This window comes from Lissotriton vulgaris, chromosome 1_1 (genome assembly GCF_964263255.1).
Source record: "Lissotriton vulgaris chromosome 1_1, aLisVul1.2, whole genome shotgun sequence".
Classification (NCBI taxonomy): domain Eukaryota; kingdom Metazoa; phylum Chordata; class Amphibia; order Caudata; family Salamandridae; genus Lissotriton; species Lissotriton vulgaris.
Genome location: NC_141685.1, coordinates 277018081 through 277040511, shown reverse-complemented (window position 1 = coordinate 277040511; position 22431 = coordinate 277018081). Strand labels below are relative to the sequence as shown.

Below are 22431 nucleotides of genomic sequence, written 5' to 3'. Positions count from 1 at the left end.
AATCTAGGGTGTCATAAAGAGTTGATGAGCAAAGGCAGACCTCACAACATGTACGGAGGAAAGAGAAAAATGTCATTTGCCAGCAAAATAAAGAATTTCTTCAAAACTGACAAACCCGTACGAACTAGGGAGGGCGTGATCATTCCTCCGCCAGATACTCCAGCCTCTTTCATGATGTTAGAAAAAGGGTATCATACCTGTGTATGGTTAGAGAACTGGGTAAAGTACACTGCGGAGGATGGAGTTTTAGCCTTTCCCATTGATGGTACTTTTAACGGGAGAGTCCTATTTAACCTAAGGACCCGAATGAATGAATTACATCCCAGACCTAGATTAACCCAGTATGAAGCTTTAGAGGAATGGGAAATTGAGGCTCTAGAGCGAGACAGACCCCGGATGGACAAAGGGGTGACCCGATGGTATCCAAAAATGGTAAAGGAAACCAAGGAGCAGAAATTGAAACAGTGGAGACAAAATATGATGGTAGAAGGGTTATTCCCCATGTTCGGAGCTAATGAAATGGCGGGAGGGAAGAAATGTACTGAGAAAACCAGACACATGATGCCCCTGGGTGAATCGGAAGATGAGTTCTTAGAGGACTTATTTATGAAAGGTTCCCCGCCTTATAATGAAGACACCCGATCTCAAAGCTTAACCACTCCATTGAGACCTTCAGGAAGAAGAAGCACTAGTGAAGCCGATTCCACAGGGATAGAACAGAAAAGAGCGGGAGGAGAAGGATTTGGTAGACCAGACCCCGTGGTCCCGAATTACAACCCCTTTGGTGAGGAAAGATCAGTTTTATCCACTCCATCCGCTCCGAATTTATATCCTTCTCTAGTACCCCAAATGATACAGGATCCCCCCATGAATCGAGTATTACACGAGCAGGAAAGGGATGCCCTGAGAGGACAGCGGAATGATCTCATACATGCCATAGCTCAGATAAATCCAAATCCTGAAGCCCTGACCATTCCAGTAACCATTGGTCCAGTTTTTCCTCTATATGGGGACAGAATGAATACTCCTAAAACTCCAGTCATAACCCCGATGATGCCCCCGCCCAGAAGGGAACCACTCATTATTGATGACCAAGCAAGTGAATGTAAGTCCATGGCTTCCTTGATGGATCTGCCTAACAGGGAGCAGGGACCTAGTATGTCTCGAATGAGAACTCAGACTGGGAACAAAGACGTACTAATAGAGTCCTCATCAGGAACTCAGAGTGCGACAGTGGTAACTCCCGAGGAAATAGAAAGATGGACCCGAGAATTAGAAAAGGGAACCCCTCATCCGAAACCACTAGATATTTATAAGCTAAGAATAGAGCTAGAGGAACTGAGCGCAGGGAATGTTGGTTTGGAACGATTGAATGTCCGGGAGGAAGATGAGTTGTTGTTCATGTGCAAACACCTTACTCGAAACGCAAAAATATACTATGACAAATTAATGGACACAGCAGTATGTATGGGAATAGATATCAGCAGATCCAAAGTACTACAGAAATCCTACAGAGTGGAATTTTCAGACAAAGATCTAGAAAACCTGAATACCGCAGGGAAGAAGACGCAGATTAAAGAACTGATAAACTTAGCACAGAAATGGGGAGATCTAGACAAGTGGAAAGCAAGGTGGGCAAAGAAAAAGGAGGATAGCAAGGAGAGACCACGGACTGCTGAGTACGTCTTACAAGAAGCTGACAAACCAGAAAAGTTATGTCCCATGAGAGAAGTCCCAGGGGGAAAATATGTCCATGTCCCTTGGTCCAGACAAGATATAGTATCATTTACCAATGACTTTCCAAAATTACGGGAGAAACCAGTCGATTGGTACCGACAGGTCGAACGCTTCATAAAAGTTCAGAAATGTCTTCTGAAAGACCTGGATGGGTTTTTCGACATTGTGGTCCCTGTAGATTTGTGGACCGACTGCAAAATTGAAATTGATTGGCCTAGCGAAGAATATGCGAGAGACGAGATAACAGGAGCTCCCGCACCTGAAGTAATGAGGAAGTATGAGCAAGTCATACAGTACCTCAAGAAGAAGGTGCCCGCAAAAGAAACTGATTGGACCCGCATAGATAGAACTACCCAAGAGCGTGATGAATCAGTCCACTCTTATTATGAAAGGTTACTGCAGGTCTTCAAAACTTACAGTGGAATCGATAATGTGGACTTGAAGGATATGACACATTTCTGTTATCGATTCGTGTTAGGATTGAGACCTGAAATATCCCAGTGGATTAGGGATAACAAAATCAGTTGGCAAGGGAAACCCATTGATGATGTTCTCAAATATGCCAAATACTGCGAAGATGAAATCGAGAACAAAAAGAAAGCCCTAAAGGAGAAAGTTATGTGGGCTCAGGTGAAATTAGCTGAACAACAAGAAAAACAGTTAAGTAAAATGACTAACAGTAATAATGCTTCAAATCCGAATGCTGGGGGTGGAGGCAGGCCCCGGGTAAAGATGAGTAGGGAAGAGGCTATGGAAAAATTCCCCTGTCACGGATGTGGTCACATGGGACATTGGAGAGATAAATGTCCGCAATTGCAGGCTGGTAATGCCCCCGTAAATGGTTTAAATCCACAGGTGCAGAAAGAGGGGATCCGAAAGACCCAACAGCAGGTAAATCAACCCCCGGTGCCACGCGCACCTAGACAGAATTTTAGGAATCAGGGTCAACAGAATGAAAGGGTCGAAGTGTGGGAAGGAGAGAATGAAAGAAATGCACCCATTCCACAGTACCTGTTAAATGATACTTTTCTCTGCGATGATCAATACTGACGGGGCCTGAGAGGGGAGGACAAGGAGTGCGTGCTTGGTGCCTCCTTACCGGTAGACCAGACTGGACCATACATTGAAGGAAAGGTTGAAGGGACAGATGTCACCTTTCTGTTGGACACTGGTGCTACCCGTTCCACTGTGAGAACAGCGGACGTTCCTAACCTACCCCTCTCGGGAGAAGCTATCCAAGTAGTGGGAGTTTCAAATCAGATAATCAGTACTCCGGTAACAGAACCTATGGAAATTTCCATAGGAAATTTCAAGGAAATGCACAGATTTGTGGTCTGTGATTCCAGTCCCGTAAACCTATTAGGACGAGATTTGTTGTGCAAAATGCGTTGCACCATCTTTTGCTCACCAAATGGTGTTGAAATCCAGACCCCAGATGAAGATGGCCTATATAAATTGATGTTACTAAGGCCCGACACAGACATTAAGCCCATGTCCATTGAAAGTCTACCTGAAGAACTCCAATCGAGCGTAATACCTGAAGTTTGGGATTTTACTGGAAAAGATGTAGGCTTAATGGCAAATGTAGACCCAATTAAAATAACTATAAAAGCAAATGCTGTATACCCAAATACCAAACAGTATAAAATGAGTGCAGAAGTGAAAGAAGGAGTCGCAAAGGAATTAAACAGATTGCTCAAAGCAAACATCATTCAGGAAGTGATGAGTAGTCCCTGTAATTCACCCATACTTGGAATTAAGAAGCCTAGCGGAAAGTATAGGGTAGTGCAGGACCTGCGCAAGGTAAACCAAATTGTAGTACCTTGCTGTCCCATAGTGCCAAACCCCGCAGTAATACTGTATCAAATTCCTTGGGAGGCGGAATGGTTCACTGTCATAGACTTGTGCCATGCGTTCTTTTCCATCCCATTGCATCCCGAAAGCAAATTCCTTTTCAGTTTTGAATTCAACAGCCAGGTCTATGTCTGGAATCGTGTCCCCCAGGGGTACACCGAAAGTCCATCGATTTTCAACCAGATCCTAAAGAAATGTCTTGAATCCTTAGTACTGCCTAAAGAGTCTGTCCTGGTACAGTACATAGATGACCTACTGGTGGCATCTAGAAGTCAAGACGACTGTGTCACTGATACCATTGCCTTGCTGAATCACCTAGGAAAAGGAGGACATAAGGTCTCACCAGACAAATTACAGTTCTGCAAAACTTCAGTAAAATATCTGGGGCACCAGATAGAGAAAGGGATCAGGAAAGTTACTACAGAAAGAATTAAAATAATTCGAGAAATGTCACTACCAGTAACCCAGAAAGAAGTAAGAATGTTCCTAGGGGTTGTTGGGTACTGCAGACAGTGGATCGTGGGTTTCGCGGCTATAGCTAAACCCTTGATTAACATGACAAAGAAAGGAGCGGAAGACCCAGTTTGTTGGAATGATGAATGCATGACTGCTTGGGTAACATTGCGAAATTGTCTGTGCACAGCTCCAGCCTTAGGAATGCTTGACTATTCTAAGAACTTTGAACTATTCTGTGACACGAGAGACAATTGTGCGCTCTCGGTCCTAACCCAGGAACATGGTCTGATTAGACGTCCCGGGCCTACTTTTCAGCCACCCTAGATCCAGTGGCTGCTGGATTACCTGGGTGCCTGAAAGCAGTAGCTGCTACCTGTACAAGCCTAGAGCAGAGTGAGAACATTGTGATAGGACATCCTGTCACTGTATTTGTTCCACATTCAGTTGTGATCTTGCTCACCCGAACCAAGACACAGTATCTCACCCCTAGTCGGCTGACTAAGTATGAGAGGATTCTCATTGGCGCAGAAAATGTAATAATCTCCCGATGCAATATTTTAAACCCTGCAACTCTATTGCCCCTTCCCATTGATGTAGAGGCAGGAGGTGAAATTGACCATAACTGCATAGATTTGACTGAATTTAGCACAAAACCCCGTCCTGATATCAGAGAAGTGGCCTTAGTTGACGAAGACCTCAAAATGTTTGTGGATGGTTCATGCTTGAGACATGAGAATGGAGGTTTGAGTGCTGCCTACGCTGTAGTCACATTGGAAAAGACCCTGGAAGCTTCCTATCTGTTCGAAGTTAAATCTGCTCAAGTAGCGGAGCTCATTGCTCTAACAAGAGCCTGTAAAATTGGGAAAAACAAAAGAATAACTGTATATACTGACAGTCAGTACTGTTACGGGGTTGTTCATGACTTCGGCCAGCTCTGGTTGCAAAGAGAATTCATGACTTCCTCAGGTTCTCCTATCCGAAATGGAAAACCAGTACAAAACTTACTAGAAGCCATCCAATTGCCCAAAGAATTGGCTGTGGTCAAGTGTGCGGCTAACCGATCTGGAAATGACGAGGTGACGGCCGGAAACAGATATGCAGACCAAATTGCCCAGTACTGCGCCCGACACAAAATGTCCCTCCTAATTAAATTATGGGGAGGTGAAAGCAGCTGCCAACTGATGTTGTTTGAAAGATTGGGAACATGGGATGAATTGAGAGAATTACAACAGACAACAGACAAGAAAGAAAGGGACATGTGGAGGCAGGATGAATGTCAACCCAGGAAAGGAGATGGTGTTGTGGTCCACAAGACTGGTATGCCTGTACTACCTGAACGACTGGTTACCGCAATGGCACGGATAATACATGAACCAACACATATTGGGAGGGATGCCATGTGCCGAATGTTTGAAAAGGTGTTCTACAGTCCAAAATTCAGGAGCACAGCAGACAAACTTTGTCAGAGGTGTTTAGTGTGTCAACAGTTCAATGCAGGAAAGAAGACAGTAGTGGAGCAAAGTACCATTGGGAGAGCAGAGGGTCCCTTCATTAGGATGCAGGCAGACTTCATAAAACTACCCCTGTGCAAGGGATATCAATATGTCCTGGTCATAGTTTGCTTGTTTTCCCGGTGGGTGGAGGCTTATCCAACCAAGAAGAATGATGCCCTGACTGTAGCTAAATTATTACTTAGGGAACTGATACCACGCTTTGGAATTCCTGAGACAATTGAAACAGACCAAGGTGGACATTTTTCAAACGAAGTCTTAAAAGAACTCTGCAAAGCATTCAAAATGGAGCAAAGGCTGCACTGTGCCTATCATCCAGAGGCTTCTGGAATAGTCGAGCAGATAAACGGCACTCTCAAGTCCAGGTTGGCAAAACTGTGTGACTCCACAAAAATGAACTGGATAGAAGCTTTGCCCATGGTGCTGATGAGCTTGAGAAGTATTCCAAACAGAAAGACAGGCTTGAGCCCCCATGAAGTGCTGATGGGAAGAATGATGCGACAGGCATGGGTACCTGGACACAAACTGCTAAGTATTTCTGATGATATGGTGCTAGAATACTGCAGGCAGTTGGGTGACCAAGTGCGTTCTATCTCTCACCAGATTGGAGAGACTGCTGTCGAATGGCCTACCACCCCAGCACACAAGCTGAAACCAGGTGATTGGGTAGTGTTGAAGAAACATACCCGGAAGAGTTGCCTTAAACCGAAGTGGGGCAAGCCTCGACAAGTGATCCTTGTCACCACAACTGCTGTGAAGTGTGCTGGTGTACCAAAGTGGATCCATGCAAGTCACACGAAGAAGGTGACTGGAGAAAACGCGACTGAAGCCGAAGGTAGTCCAGCTGAGGAGACTCCAGAAGAGGGTCCGGATCCCGCTGACATCGAACTACCAGGCACAAGTCAAGAAGTTGAATGGTTTCCTGCGGATGACCAGGTTCTTGATCCAATAAGAACCAGAAAATACTCTTACCTAGGTAGTGAGTGGGACAGTGCAGGTGAGTCAGAACAAGAAGGAGAAGGTCAGATCATCAAAGCCATCATAAAATCTGATCAGGGAATAGGCCAAGTAGGGACAGATCAAGTCATCGACACTCCTTCTGAGACAGAGGAGACTGGAAAAGGACAGATAGTAGTCAAAGCAGAAGTTCATGCGGAAGAAAATCAAGAGATCGAAGAGCATGAACCAGGCCAGTTAGTAATAGATGAACGTGTTCAGGAAGAAGAGTCCAGTGAATCACTCACAAACGAAGATCAAATACAGTCTACCCCTGAACTAGGTCAGATTAAGGACCAGGCAGAAGAAATAGATGAAAGACCTGGAACTAGTCAGACAGGAAGGGAAAAAGACACTGCTGAAGCAATAGTGCGACAAAGAAGAAAAAGCAAAAGGGTTCACGAGGAAGAGCAAGTTTCCTCGACTACAAACAGGATCGAAAAGAAGGATGAACCCCGATATGTAAAAAGACTAAGAATAAGAATAAAAACAGTCGAAGAAAAACTAAAGGACCAACAACGGGCTGAAAGTGAAAGGAAAGAAGCCCGAGGAAAGTCCATCCGAAAGGGCGGCAGAGTAAAGAAACAGAACAGACTGTATCGAAGCCCTGAGTGGACCTATTTGGTGTTGGAAGAAATTGATGAGCCCGAAGCTTGTGGCAAAAGCGACGAAGGGTCCATTGCTGATCGGAGTTCTGACGAAGACCCTCCTTGAGGTGAAGCGAAGTAAAACCTCAGCTGAGAAGAAACGAAGAGGGGCTGAGAAAGCCACCTGTAAGATAAAATGTCTGATTCAAATGTCACTGGAAGGTCCAGATTTAGTTGTTGCAGAACATGCTGTAAAATATGCATCTGTAGTGTAGTGGTGCTAGTAATAATATGGATAGGATTAACAGTGTTTATACTTTTTATGATAAGCAAAGACCCTAACATGTATCCTACAGACTTGACGACACAAGACGCAGAAGTTGTACATACTGAAGAAACACCACGAAGTGTAGAAAGACGTGACAATGCAATGAGTCTGAGACATACACAACCCGACTTAGAAGCATCAGATGAGGGAGAACTGCATTATCCCCAAATGAAGAACAGGACACACTTAAATGTTTTCGCAAACCTTTTAGTGCACTATGTAGAAGCTATGGAAATAGAAGATTGCTATGTCTGCATGATGCTACCTACTTCAGTAGCCGAAGGCGTGACATACCACCATTTACCCCTGACCTATGGAATTTCCTGTAGCATTTTAGCTAGTTTATTTTATAGAAGCACTTTACAGTATTATTACTCGAACACTGACGTTATCTTTTCAGAACTTCCTATTAGAGGGAATCTGAACCTTGTACATACCCTTGGGGGAGTGACTCGCTACATGGGGGAATATTTCCTGACTATAGGTGACATAGATCTGAATGAAGCTCGTAGAGACAACTTGACGTGTTCCTTACATGCACAAGAGAAAATGTTCTTGAAAATGGCAGAGAAGAGAAGGGAAAAGTTTCAGAAAAAGGCAAATGATGAACAGAACAGAACCCCTAGATGGGCAGAAAACATGGATAACACCTCACAAAGCGAAGTTACTCCTGCTCTGTTGCTGGATTTTGAACGGAAAGGAAAGCTCTGTCTTCATAGAGAAAAGACTAGTTATTATAACAATGTATTCATTGGTTCCAGCGAGTGTGAACATAATTACAAGGTAATTGGAGGTTGGGGTTTCAAAAATGGGTCAGAACCTGTGTTTCCAGGAATTTATTATATATGTGGAAACAAGGCTTATTTCAAATTACCGGATCACTGGTATGGAAGCTGCTACTTTGGCATTGTCTTTCCGAAAATATACCATGTGAACAATGCAGCTGGAAGCAATGAGATTACTAATGGCTTAGTGCGTAGAAAACGTGAAAGTGTAGGAGAAATTATAGGTGATATTTTTAGCGCACTGATACCTGGAATGGGGGTAGCTCTGAATACTCATAGAATCTGCAAATTATCTACAGTAGTGGATCGGTTATCAACTGACACTGCTGCTGGATTTCTGATGATCAATACCGAAATGGTTGCGATCAGATCAATGGTTTTACAGAATCGCCTTGCTCTTGATACCTTATTGGCAAAAGAGGGCGGAGTCTGCAGGATGCTGAGGGCACAACATTGTTGCACTTACATTCCTGATAAAAGTGTTGAAATTAAGAAGTATATAAGAAACATTACTAATTTGGAAAAAGAGCTCAAACCATTAGAGGTTGACAGTGCCTGGAAGAGACTGACTGATGGTCTCTCCTCTGTAGGTAGTTGGTTCTCTAACTTAGGTAAAAGTCTTTTATGGAAAATACTGATGCCAATAGTTGGAATAGGTGTGATTGTTCTGATCATATTCATCTGTTGCAAATGCCAGAAATGCAGAAAATATGTAGTGAATAAAAGAGGAAAGCGAAAGGCTGAAGACTTAGAATTAGAAGAATTAAGAAACCAGATATATAAGAAAATAAAGAACAATCATACACACAGAGAGGCGGAGAGAAAGCTCAACAATAAGTTCATTGAGGTTGAGATGGACGAATTTGATGGATGAAGTTGGCATCTGTTTTCATGTGTAGTGATGATAGTAAATATCATCAAAGAGGGGATTGATGGAGCAAGGATTCGCACGTAACGCGACTTGCTCTCTTCATGAACCTCGCCTTAAATCATAACTGTACTAACTCCGATTGTTTGTCATTTATTTGTATTTCCCCAACAGACGGGTGTCCCTAGGAGGCTTGCCTATGTGTTTTTCATCGTAATCAAGCTTGCACATTAATAAAATGGCCGCTTTGCAGAAATCCAGTCTGCGTTTGCGTCGGTCATACCCATGTGACGTGACGCACTCGCAATCTGGAGGGAAAAGTTCGCACATGCGCAGTGATGTTAAAATGGCCGCTTGTCACTAATCATGCTTCATGCTATCTTAAGCCGCTTATGTCTATGCATCTTTTCTGCACTAACTCTTAATGCTATAAGTATTATAAAATAAGGGATTAAGAGTAGTTGGTCATGGTGTACAGTGTATTCATTTTATTCCGTGTTATTAATTTGTTTTCGCTTACTTTTCATGTACCGCGTAAATGAGGGCCTTGAATTGAGGATGGAATCCATTTTGACGCTGACGTATCCCTCATCATGTGATCAAAGATCTGGGACGTGCAGCAATGGAACCTGGCCAGTTGGCCATTGAAAAGGGGACTGACCTTTCCAGGCGCACCTTTGCCCTTGAAGATGTGCTATTTGTATTCTGAAATGCGCAACAATGTTGCAAACCTTTTCTTCACTATTGTACTTTCCCACACGTAGGCCTGGGAACCAGGTGTTAGGGGGAGGGGTAATGTCACGTGCAGTATAGGTGGTACCTATGACCAAACCACCTCCCTTGACCAATCAGAAGATGGGACTTTGTCATTTTGCAACATTTATGGGTGGTCTTGGGGATCTAAACTTGTATAAATAGCCTAGCTTAGCTTAGAGAAATCGTCCGACTTGTCCGAGTAGCAGACCTGTCACTGACCCTACGAACTCTATAGGTGCCTGATACAGAGTGCTGCGGAGCATTCTGCCTGAAACTTTTCCACAAACTCCAAAGGGGTGGAAATTAGTCCTAAGTGCTAAGCGAAGCACTTTGCTGGGAGATTTGAAAACCCAATCGGGGTTATTGGCGGATTCCGTGCAGAAGAGGGGGTAACGCTGGCGTTGCATCCGATGCTGTGAGGGGTTGGTCGTGCCTTGGTGAACCCAGTCCTGACCCAGACCTGAGGGGTATCCTGTCCTGACTGTCCATGAGCTGTACCTGCTCACCTTCTGGTATTCCCTGAATCCTTGAGGGTCCTTGTCCCGTTTCTTTCCCAACTGACCCGTGGCCAGGGTTAGTCCTCATTCTCACCTAGGTAACTATTGACATAGGTGTCTGTCTATACTATACCCTCAACTTTTCCTCCTCTGATTAAAGCAATCTTGCCTGTGATATTCTCCATATCTCCTTTGAATGTAATTTCATGCAATTGATTATTAGTAAATGTTCCACTTTTACCCTTCCTATAGGACATTGTTAAACCCGACTGTTTATCTAGCTTGTTCCACTTATTCCCTTTCCCTTAGTATGGTTGCCGTGAGCTAGAAAGATAGCATAAGGTTTAGGAAATAGTATAAAATTATTAGGTTGAACATTAGGTTTTCCTCACGTCCTTGCCCTAGATTAAACTGTATTAGATGACTGTCCATATGATTCATGCCCTATAGTGTTCCCTTTTACTCTATGATACTCACTTTGATCCAGAGTTACATTCTGGTCCTAATACTAATCATTGATGTATTGCTTTGCATTTGCCTACTTGTAATGGCATTTTCGTCCTAAACTTATACTATATAAAACCCTTAAAACCATCAAGGTGTCTGTGGTCATTATACATTAAAGTAATATTAAAGGTATTAAATGTGTAAATTAGAATTTTCTCCCTTTTAGGAAAACCCTTATCACCTGTCCACTGCTAGCTCCTGATCTGTCAGGAGTAATGTGCCTGTGGTAAGTCAGGTACATGAATAGTGAGTGGTGTAGGAGACACCCAACCCGATTACTGATAAGAGCGTGTTAGAGGTTTTCACCCGGTTCATTTGCAAAACACTGTCATCATATGCACGCCAGGGCCCAGTGCGTGGGAAATTTGGAAATCTAAGTGACCCGGGTGACCCGCGCGCTCTATCAGTGACACGGATGCCAGATTCTCCGTACCTTTTGCAGGGTGTGTCAGCCTTTGCCAGGAAAGTGTGGTTGGTGTCTGTTTGGGTAAGGTGCCCTCTGCATTGCTGGCACACTGGTTCTGTGTGGCGGGGCTTTTGGGCATTCTTACCTTTGACCATTGCAGTAGTAATGGACTCCCACATATGTGCCCAGGGGCTACTCTCAGGGCTTAAGTAATACAAATATATTAGAGTGATATTACTGTAAAGATCTAAATCTCAGCAGATCCTTCTGTCAATATTGGGTGAGGGTTTTGGAGATCATTGCTGGGCAGTGATCTAACTTCCAAACAGGCTCACATTGACGAAACAGGTGGAACCAGCCAAGCAGACAGATCACACCAACATCTGCTCCCCTCTTGCATTGGAAAGAAGCTGCCTGCTGCCCTCTTGATGGTAAAATGTCATTAGCTGGCGTGAATGAGGCAGCATCCCTTCAGAATAACTACTCAGGAACCTGTACAAGTAGCCCTGGCTCTGAGGCTGACAGGCCCTGAAGAAGCCAGAAGGCAGCATGCTGATATAAAAACACTAAATAGAGAGTCAATACAAAATGGAAGACTACAGGGAATAACTTCCTGGTTGGGTCATCCACTGAATCAGACAGCTCGTCTTCCGATGGTCCATAGTCATAACCACTCTTAAGTTGTGAGTCTAGGATTGACGAATGAGTGCATGTCCGTGTTCAGTCTTCAGTGACTGACAACAAAATACTGTTTCACTTACAAAGCAACATACATGCTCAGTCCAGGATTACCTGGAGAAAGGCCTACACACCTTCAGGACCAGGCATGAAGACACACCTCCTCATTCTGAGCATGTCACATCTTGCTTCATGTACCAGCAATATAGCTGGCTGAGAAGGCTGGATACCTATCCAGGGAAGTGTTGGCCATAGCTTCACCCTCCTGGTAGGGCAGACACAGCCCATCATCCTCCCGAGGTAGATAAAATGAATGCCATCAAGTAAAGTTAACATAGCATCTATTATTAAAGCTCTTAGAGACAATCAACTCTGGGTGTGAATTATGTAATAAATACACTTATTATCATAACTCCACAGCTAGGAAATGATTCCTAATAAAATCCACACTGTTCTTCTCTGCTAGGGAGTATGTAGCAGTGACCACTCCTGTGCTGGACAGTGCAAAGATGCATGGGTAATGTCTAGCATAGGTTTTCTATAAGAAGCATCCCCCACTGTAGTGCAAACTCCCATACCTACACAATTTCTAAAACATTTCTAACAATGGGTCTGTGCTGTACAGTGCACCACAAATGGAATGTGCAAAACGTTTGGAGAAATAAAAAATGTTTCCAAGTAAGTGCTTGCTTCAAGGAGATGCAAAGCCCAACGTATCTCCGTAGATCAGGACTTGCGTCAAAGACTATGGGGCATATTTATGAGTTCTGGCGCATCTCTGCAAATCAGCAGGGATGCGCCAGAACTGATGCGTCACGCAATTCCCTCCTTGCGGCACCACAGATGCGCTGCATTTACAATGCGGCGCACCATGGTGCAAGGAAGGGCAGATGCGAGACGCATCTTGTGGTGTACGGGTGGCGCATTGCTGGAGTAGCGTTGCAAGTGCGACGCAACTCCTGCAATGTACAGAGGCCACCCATACATAACGTGGTGCATCACTCCTTACGCCTGCTTCAAGCAGGCGTACGGATTTGTCGCAGCAGCGTCATAAAACTGACTCAGTTAAATCTTGTAGATTTCACTGCGTGAGTTTTACGGGGCTTTCCTACGAGGGAACGCCCACGCTGCGACAGAACGCCCACATGAAACCTGACGCAGGTTTCATGTGGCGCAGGGCTTTACAACGTGATGCATCTGCCTAGATGCGTCACGTTGTAAATAGGTCGCAGGGATGCGCCACGTTTACGCGCCGTTTCGTCACGCAACGACGGCGTAAACGTGGCGCAAGTCCGACATAAATCTGCCCCTATGGGTGTTTGCAGTGACCCACCTAGTTCACACCCTTGTAACGCTCCCTAGACGCAGTGTGATGCAGAGCGCTATTTGTGTCAGTTAAAGTGCGTAACTCTGCACTAGTGCAAAGTCTTAGCAAATCTGCCTGGTACACAAAGCTTGTGTGGGGCATCTCCGGCTTATCGTTCAAAGCTGGTCACAGCCTGACCTGATGCTGAAGGTCACGTAGCAGACCTGTATCACTATGTTGTCTTTTTAGATACTCTACATGAGCTCAGCTCCCTGTCCCTTTAAGGCTCTCCTGATTGGAGCGCTCTTCCATTGCCACTTCACCACCAAATAAATATCGGATAAACTACTGAAACCCCGTTTCTTGCTCACGTTTTTGGTATTGAATAACTACTTCTCCATCATGTAGTGTCTTCTACCCGGCCCCCTCTATGTCCAGCGCTCTTGACCACCATTGGCCATATCAGTGTGTTACAAAAAAATAATACAAATAATTATATACTCTGTCGGATCAAGTGGAGAAGTGGAGAAGTGTGGCTCGATGGTTAGAGTGACAGACCCTGATGCAGAGATCTAGCCCGGGACCAGGGTTCAATTCCCTGCCTCGGCGGGTTTGGGCTCAAAATTCCACGGACCTGATAATTCTCGCCTCGGTGCCTATTCCAAACATGGAGTCCCACTTTGCAACTCTGGGCAATAGCTTGCTTAATCTCCACATCGGCCCCCACAATGCTAAGGATGCCTGGCCTCTGCCCAGGAGTGGACCCCTCACAGGGAAAGCCAGGATGGGTTCCACAGCGGTATTTGTACAAGTGCCTTGAGACCCTTGTGGGTGAGTAGTGTGCTATACAAGTATCAATTTACAATTTACATCAAGGACAGTGCGCCTCACTCCACAGCGGTTTTGAAGAGGTAAAAAGCTCCATATGTGAAGGACAGGTTCTGTAAATTCTCAACAAACTCATTTTCAATCAGTTGTTTTTTAGCCACATTCTTTGGCAAAAAAGGCCACTGATCATTGGTTGTATATGCCCAGGCCAATGTCTTTGGAGCCACCAAATGGCATTTGGCTCTCACTCGGCGATGACATCCTGGACCTTCTGATCCACCCTGTCAGCCTCCAAGCCCTGACAATGGTGGAGAGTGGACATCCCTCAGTGTCAGGTCAGGTTCAGCAGCAGTAATGAGGACAGAGAGACATGGAGGGTCAGCCCCTCTTTAGAAGTCCAGAAACCACAGTGAAAAAGGAAGACCCTTGGTCAGCCGGTGCCTTGGTGTCCTGAAGGCACGTCCATCGGAAACACTCATTGTAAATGTGGATATAACCTTCAGGGCCCATTGGGCCTGATTCACAGAATGAACTTAAGACTCAATCCTAAACTTACTACTATTTTGGTATTCACAGAATGCACTTACTACTTTTGGCATTCACAGAATGAACTTACTACTTTTGGTATTCATCGACTGAACTCCTGGTAAACTTTCTGAACATTCTACAAATCTGGATCCCTTCGGCTTACTGAAAGCGAACGTAACCAAGAGAGATGTATGCTATGGTTCTCTACCAAGGCTCACTGACGCAGCCATCGAAGACATTACCTTTTTGCAGACCTGCCGTTCAAAACCTCTTGAGCTTGACCCTGAGTATCAGCTCTTGATAGCAACTAGAGACCAATGACTGGGTTTCAGCTGATCAGGTAACATCTGAAAGATTAAGCCACATCTTCTTGCTGTCGGCTGCCCCTGACCATAGAGACCCAGAGCATCCAGTTTGGAAAAGCACTGGAAGACCCTATAGACAGTAGAATACAGCCACACAAGTGTGGAGAGCCCTACACACAAAGGGGCATATTATCAACAGTTGTATTGCCAAATTTCCGGCACTTATCGTCTGAAAATCGGCGATTTTCCTATCGCACAATCATCAAGGCATCGCTAACATGCATTAGAGCATGTTAGCTAAGGTTTTTGTAACATTTCTCATGTTAGCGATATATATTGCTAATGAGATGCAAAAACAACATGAAAAAAGTCGCAAACACGATATCGCGGTATTTACAACGCGGCCCTGGAAATGCAGAGCGATTAAAAAAGTCGTGGTAACCTCGGTTATCGCCAGATTCTTATGCCTGGTAAAAACTGACTTAAGCATGTTTTGTATGGGAGGTGGATTGTCTGGTTAATTCCATACTCCCCTATTAACAAGCTTTTCATTAGCGCTGTGAAATCATTGCTGGATTTCACATTCTAATGATGATTATCGCAGTCTATCACTGGATTGTACATCGCCTGTTAGCAAAGTGTTGCTAATATGCCGCTAACACGCCAATGTAATTCAGCGATAGAGGGCGATAATGAAAAATGTGCAAAGTACGATTTGCGATACTTATCGCGTGTTCTTGGTAAAATGCCCCAAATTATTTTATCTGCTGCCGCCTCTGAAACACTATGTGGTGCCATAGGCGAGCCCCTTGGCAGTGCATATGGGTGGTTTGTTTGTGCTTTCATGCTCTCTGTAAAAGGCACATTTCAGAGGGGTTTGAGCTTTGTACTTTATCCAGATCGTCCTTTCAAATGAAGATTTCCAACGGAATCCCAATGGAATGTTTTTTTTAACAACGGTTCTTTATCCAGTGAGTAAAAAGATAGGGCCTCATTTATGAGGCTGTGCGTCACTTTTACGCCGCCGGTGCGTCACTTTTTGTGATGCACAGTGGCGTAAAAAAATGCGCCTTGTTGCGCCATATTTACAAAGTGACGCATCTAGGTAGATGTGTCACTTTGTAAACCCCTGCGCCACATTATACCTGCGCCGGATATAATGTATGCAAGGGGGGCATATTGACGCAAGAAAGGTCGTAGAAGTGACGCACTGAAATCTATGAGATTTTACTGCGTCTATTGTAGGATGCGGTTGTGTCAAAATCTTGCACCTGCCTCACAGCAGGCGTAAGACTGACGCAGGCCCTTTCACATGGGGCTTGCCCCATGTGAAAGGGCGCATTGCTGGAGTTGCGTCACTTTTGTGACACACTCCAGCAATGTGTCACTTTTGCGCTTACAGATACGCCAGAAATACTGACGTATCTGTAAGTCCTTGCGCAATGATGCGTCATATTGTAAATATGACGCATCATTGGGGTCGCAAGGAGGGCGCAGTGAAAAGTGACGCATCGCTGTTTTCACGCAGCGGTGCGTCACTTCTCATAAATGAGGGCCCCATAATGTGAGCAGCCACGTCAAGAAACCCCAGTAAGACTACAGATAGACAGAACCAGGAGACAATCATTTTCAATCTGTGCTCGCAGACCCTGGGACCGTCTCCCAAGCTGACCAGAGGACTCTGGTTTTCTTGACCGGCTTGAGAAGGATCTTAAGACCCGCTTGTTACTGCAGTGCCTTCCTATGCCAGACAAATGACACCACATGCCTCGTGTCCCCATCAATGTCCCTGTGTTTCCAGAGTTCTACCTACCTGCTTCCCTACCATCTCACTCCCCACCCTCCTTCATTCACTACTAAGCATTTCCGACGGGGTAAGAAATCTGAGGAGCAAAGAAGACTTCTGCCTTGAAGCCAAGACATTGAAATTCCACCAAGCTGCAGACAAGTCCTTCTCCGGTGTGTCCCCTCCACTCTGGAACTCTCTTCCCGAAGAGACAAGACCAGAAGACAACCTTGGGCTGCTGGTTTCATCCAAGTAAGGCCAGCTTTAATTTTCCTTCAATTGTTAGCAGATACGCATACCATCTTTAGCGTTGCATGTTATCTAACAGCTGCATTCAGATCAAGGAAGAAAAGAATACCTAAGAAAGCCTTATTTTAATCCAAACCTGGTTTTAACTGCAAATTTTAATTATTGTAATAATTTTAATCATTGTAATTTTGTGAAAAAATGAAATTAACATGTTATAACTCAGTAATCAGATTTATTGTTGTTTTAAAAATTGTATTTGTATTGTATTTTGTCCTTTTATGATTTTAACAAAAATCGAATAAAGAGTATTTTGACTGACTGACAACCTTGGGCTTTTCTGAAAAAAAATCAAAACATTTCTTTTCAAACCCCCCTTGAATGCTCGATCTCTCCCCACGAGGCGACCTTCAGCCTGACTCTTCTGTAGCTTTTTCTCTTGCTCTCTGGTCTTTTTTTTCTCACATATACCTTCCCTCTAACAACCGTTTCCTTGAACAAAGGATCATTTTTGCAATTAATCAAACCTCTGCTACATAAACTTCGCCTGCTTTTACCGTTTCTGGCACTTTATACACAAACAGGCACATGCATCATTGTAGGGATTTGCGATTTCTTAATTGCGATTTTTAAGGAATCGCAATTAAGAAATCACAAATGCCTATGCATGTAGAAATCGCTCAACAATTTGCGATTTCTAAACATTCCTTAATTGCGACTCGCAAATTGCGAGTCGCAATTAAGGAATCCCTCCCCATTCATTCCTATAGGCCTAGAGGCCCATAGGAATGAATGGGAAGACATTCGCAATTTGCGATTCTTAATTAGAGAACCACAAATTGAGAATGCAATTTCAAAGGTGCCAGGGTGTCAAAAGGACACAATGTGACACCCCTGAAATTGACCCATGCACATATGTTGGGGCATGTGTGTGCATACCATGAAACTTTGAAAAATGCACAAAAGTGCATTTTTCAAAGTTTTCGCAAATTACCATGAACTTCAACTTCATGGTAATTTGCTCCCCTAAATTGCGAAATCGCTAATTTAAAAACTTTCATGAATTGCATTTAAGGAATCACAAAATGCGATTCCTTAAATGCAATCGCAATTTGAGAATTCTCAAATATTTGCGAATTGTCAAATTGCGAGGGCCTTGACCCTTGATGCATCGCAAAAGCTAATTTTGCGATAGCAAACGCCTGATTTTTGCGAATCGCACCGTTTGCGATCGCAAAATGCTTTGATGCATGTGCCTGCGCATCCTTGCCTCAGTAAGCCTGAGTTGGTCATTTCCATCCAGTCCCTACTTCCAGCACACTGTTCTCCCCCAGGGCCAGGCTTGTGCTTGAAATCAGATATGAACTTCACGAGTGCACAAGAGATATCTTTAGTTTGCACTCCTTGCCCTTCTTCTATTTCCACAGCAGCAAACATATGAGGAGTTAAGGATGGGTAACATAACAGTGTCAAACCTCTGATTTCACTGATGGCAAAGGATGAGTGATGTCACTTCCTCTATCCCTGGCATGTCAATAATTCAGCGTCCAGGAAAAAGCTCAAAAACCCTATGCCCACTGCAGATTCAGAGAAAACCTTAAGAATTGCACTTGATCTCAGCCCTTCCTTACGCACAAGTAGATCTTTCGCGGTCCCAAACAGATGTCGGCTACATGGTCAGTGCACTAGTGGCCACGTTTGGCAACTTTAGAGTTCTTGCTAAGGACTCTTGCCTTGCACTTACTTTTGTGTTAATAATGACACCTGGTCTGCTGAGGTTCTGCAAATTCTAATCTGAAGAAATGGTTCAACTGGAAACTGATTGTTGAGGCTTGAACTGCATTGCAGAGGAGAATGACCCCCTCACAGGCTCAACAGTTGAGAGAAGCGGTTGATCAAATGTTTAGAGGGACCCTATAGTTACAAAACAAAACCTAAAAATTTTACTGAAAATTTCCGCTGTGGCGAAGAGTGCAACCAGCAACCATAACTTTTCCTGTGACACTGTGCATGATCCATGTATATCCTTGTGAGATGCTATGAGTATGAAGGAGTTCTGAGCCCTGTTCTCAGTTCATCATTGACCAGACTATTCTAGGTGCAGGGCTTGGGCAAATGAGCAGGGCCTTCGCCCAACACTGCAACCACTGGAAGCCATGCTCTGTGTGCTCTGACATACGTGAGGTCATGCGTGGTGCTCCAGTGGGGAGTTATGAGTTTGCTGCCCATGCTCTGTGTGCTCTGACATACATGAAGTCATGCATGGTACTCCGGAGGGGACTTATGAATACGTTGGCCATACCCCGTGTGCTATGACATACACGAGGTCACATGTGGTGCTTTGGTAGGGGAGTTGCGAGTATGTTGCCGATGCCCTGTGTGCTCTGACATACGTGAGGTTATGCGGGGTGCTCTGGTGGAAAGTTAAGAGTATGTTGTCCATGCCCGATGTGCTCTAACATACGTGAGGTCATTCGTGGTGCTCTAGTGGGGAGTTACGAATATGTTGCTGATGCCCTGTCCGCTCTGACATACATGAGGTCATTTGTGGTTCTCTGGTGGGGAGTTACAAGTATGATGCCTATGCCCTGTGTGCTCTGACATACGTGAGGTTATAAGTGGTGCTCTAGTGGGACCTTATGAGTATTTTACCCATGCCATGTGTGCTCTGACATATGTGGGGTCCTGAGTGGTGCTCTGGTGGGACGTTATGAGAATGTTGTCAATGCTTGAGTGCTCTGACATACCTGAGGTCAGGCGTGGTGCTCTGCTGGGGAGTTACGAGTATGTTGCCCATAGCCCGTGTGCTCTGAAAAATGTGAGGTCATGAGGGGTGATCTGGGGGAAGTTATGAGTATGTTACCCAAGCCCCTGTGTGCTCTAACATACATGTGGTCATGCGTGGTGCTCTGGTGGGGAGTTACGAATATGTTGCCCATACCCTGTGGGGAAACAGCCGGAACACCATGGCCTCAGCCATGTGTGTTCCGACTACAGAAGCTCTACCACGCTTGCATTAACCACGCATATGCCTTAACACCTACAGGAATACGCGCGCTATACATGTTTCGGTAACATAACATAACTACGCATATGCGTGGTAATGGCAGTGCACGGTCAAGATTCTAGCTACTTGCTGGCAGAAGCAGAAAGCAACCAAGCAGCAGGAAGGATAAGGAGAGGACCCAATGCGGCGAGGTAACTGGTGCTGGGACTGGGTTTTGGGGGGTTAGTTTGTATGGTTTTGGGGGGGTAGGGCTAGTTTTCAGGGCTGGAGGGGCTTGGGTACTTTTCAGATCTGGTGGGTTCGGGATAGCTAGCTTTCAGGGCTAGGGGGGTTGGGGTAGTTTTCAGGGGTGGGGGTCAGGGTAGTTTTTAGGGCTGGGGAGTCTGGGTAGTTTTCAGGGCTGGGGGATTTTGCTGCTTTCAGGGCTGGGGGTAGTTTTCAGGGTTGGGGGAGGGGATTGTTTTTTTAGGATGGAGATGGTAGTTTTAGTTGTCAGGGCGGGGGTTTGGGGGTCATTTTAGGGCTCAGGGCGGGGCATGGATCGTAATACTTTTTAGGGCCGGGGGGGTGGTTCGGGTAGTTTTTGGTAGTAGGGGGGAGCAGGGTAATTTTTAGGGGTCAGAGGTAGGTCGGTGTAGTTTTTTGGGCTTAATGGGTAGTTTGTAGGTCTGGAGGAAGGGATGTTTCTAGGGCTCGAGGGAGGGGGGTGGTTTTCAGGATGGAGGGGGTAGTTTTAGGACTCAGGGTGGGAGCAGGGGTCGGGGGCTTAAGACTTACCTGTCAAGTCTTAACCACGGATATGTATTTACAATACATGCCTTAACAATGCATAATTTGTTGTAAAGGAATGCATGGTAAAGGCATATTCGTAGTTAAGACTTGAGCTGTTGAGAATGTGTGGGATCTGCATGCGTGGTAAGCGTATGCGTGGTTCCATCACACAACCTGCCCTGTGTGCTCTGATATGTGTGAGGTCACGCAAGGTGTTCTGGTCGGAAAATATGAGTGTATTCCCCGTTTATACAGACAGTATCCGGAGCAATCAACACAGAAAATCCTAAGCTCTCAATGTTTCAAGGTTGTTGTGACTCTATTTCGCACCCGGCCTCACGGGCCTGCACCTTCATTTTGTTTTTCCTTCCGGTTCCTCTTAGGTCCTCCTTTGCCTCAGAGGAAGATATTTACCTTTTGCAGTGTAGTGTAGTTCCTATATTCCCAATAGGCTCTGCGCATTGGAATAATATATCCTATAGATTTGACGTAGGACTTATGTTGACTGGGTCTCTATTGAATATATTAGACTTAATTGTGTGTGCCAGCTAGCTCAGAGGTCACTACAAACTTTCTCGAATAAACAAGAAGGGATTAGTTTCTGACAACCGCATAAACATGACAACTTTGTTTCCCCAAGATAAAACGTATCTTCAGAGTCGTGGAAACAATAGATAGATATTTTACTCAGTCAATCGTGCATGCTTCGTTTCATCAGAGGTGCAGAGAAATTAAAAGACCCTAACATACAGACCATACCTGTGGTCTTGTCCATGGAGTAAGATCAGGCATGACACAGGTTGGGGCCGTCCGATGACAGGACACTGGTGGGGCTGGCTTGCCTTTTACTCCATACTGCTAGGTGTATTTTTCTTTTTTTTTTCTTTGTAGTTGCGTTGGTTATAATGATTTCTTTGTAGTCTCTGGGTTTCTGTTCAATCCATATGTACGCTGGGGTCCAGGTCCACTCGTCGCCAGAAAGATGTTGTACTTTGTATAGGAAGACACTGGTAGCCAGGTTGTAAGTTCTTAAAGTCTTCTTTATTAATCCATGTCTTGTAATATCAAACAAGGATCAGCCATGTAACAGCTCTTAACCAAGCTCCAATATCTCCTATTCCAGCCCCACCAGGAGCAGCCTGCCTAGCTGCTCAGCCCATCTCTAACTGTCACCACTCCTCCACACAGGCACCCAGGCATTCCATTCATCACAGTCACATACACATTCCGTCACCATCTCTCACTCTGGCTGAGCAGCTAGGAGAACCTAGGCTGATTTACATATACATGTAAAACTTAGGATATAACACCTGGCATGTCAATTATTCAGCGTCCAGGTAACAACTCAAAAACCGCTTGCCCACTGCAGATCAGAGAAAACCTTAAGAATTGCACTTCATCTCAGCCCTTCCTTACGCACAAGTAGATCTTTCGTGGTCCCAAACAGATCTCGGCTACATGGTCTGTGCTCTAGCGGCCATGTTTGGCAACTTTAGAGTTCTTGCTAAGGACTCTTGCCTTGCACTTACCTTTGTGTTAATAATGACACCTGGTCTGCTGAGGTTCTGCAAATTCTAATCTGAAGAAATGGTTCAACTGGAAACTGATTGTTGAGGCTTGAACTGCATTGCAGAGGAGAATGATCCCCCTCACAGGCTGAACAGTTGAGAGAAGCGGTTGATCAAATG

The 22431-nt window shown here is 44.8% G+C and overlaps 1 protein-coding gene across 3 annotated transcripts in view; it reads right to left on the bottom strand.

Annotated features, from left to right (window-relative positions):
• Positions 1–22431, bottom strand: part of BEST4 (bestrophin 4) — a 136992-nt gene that overhangs the window by 94462 nt on the left and 20099 nt on the right. The window lies entirely within an intron of this gene.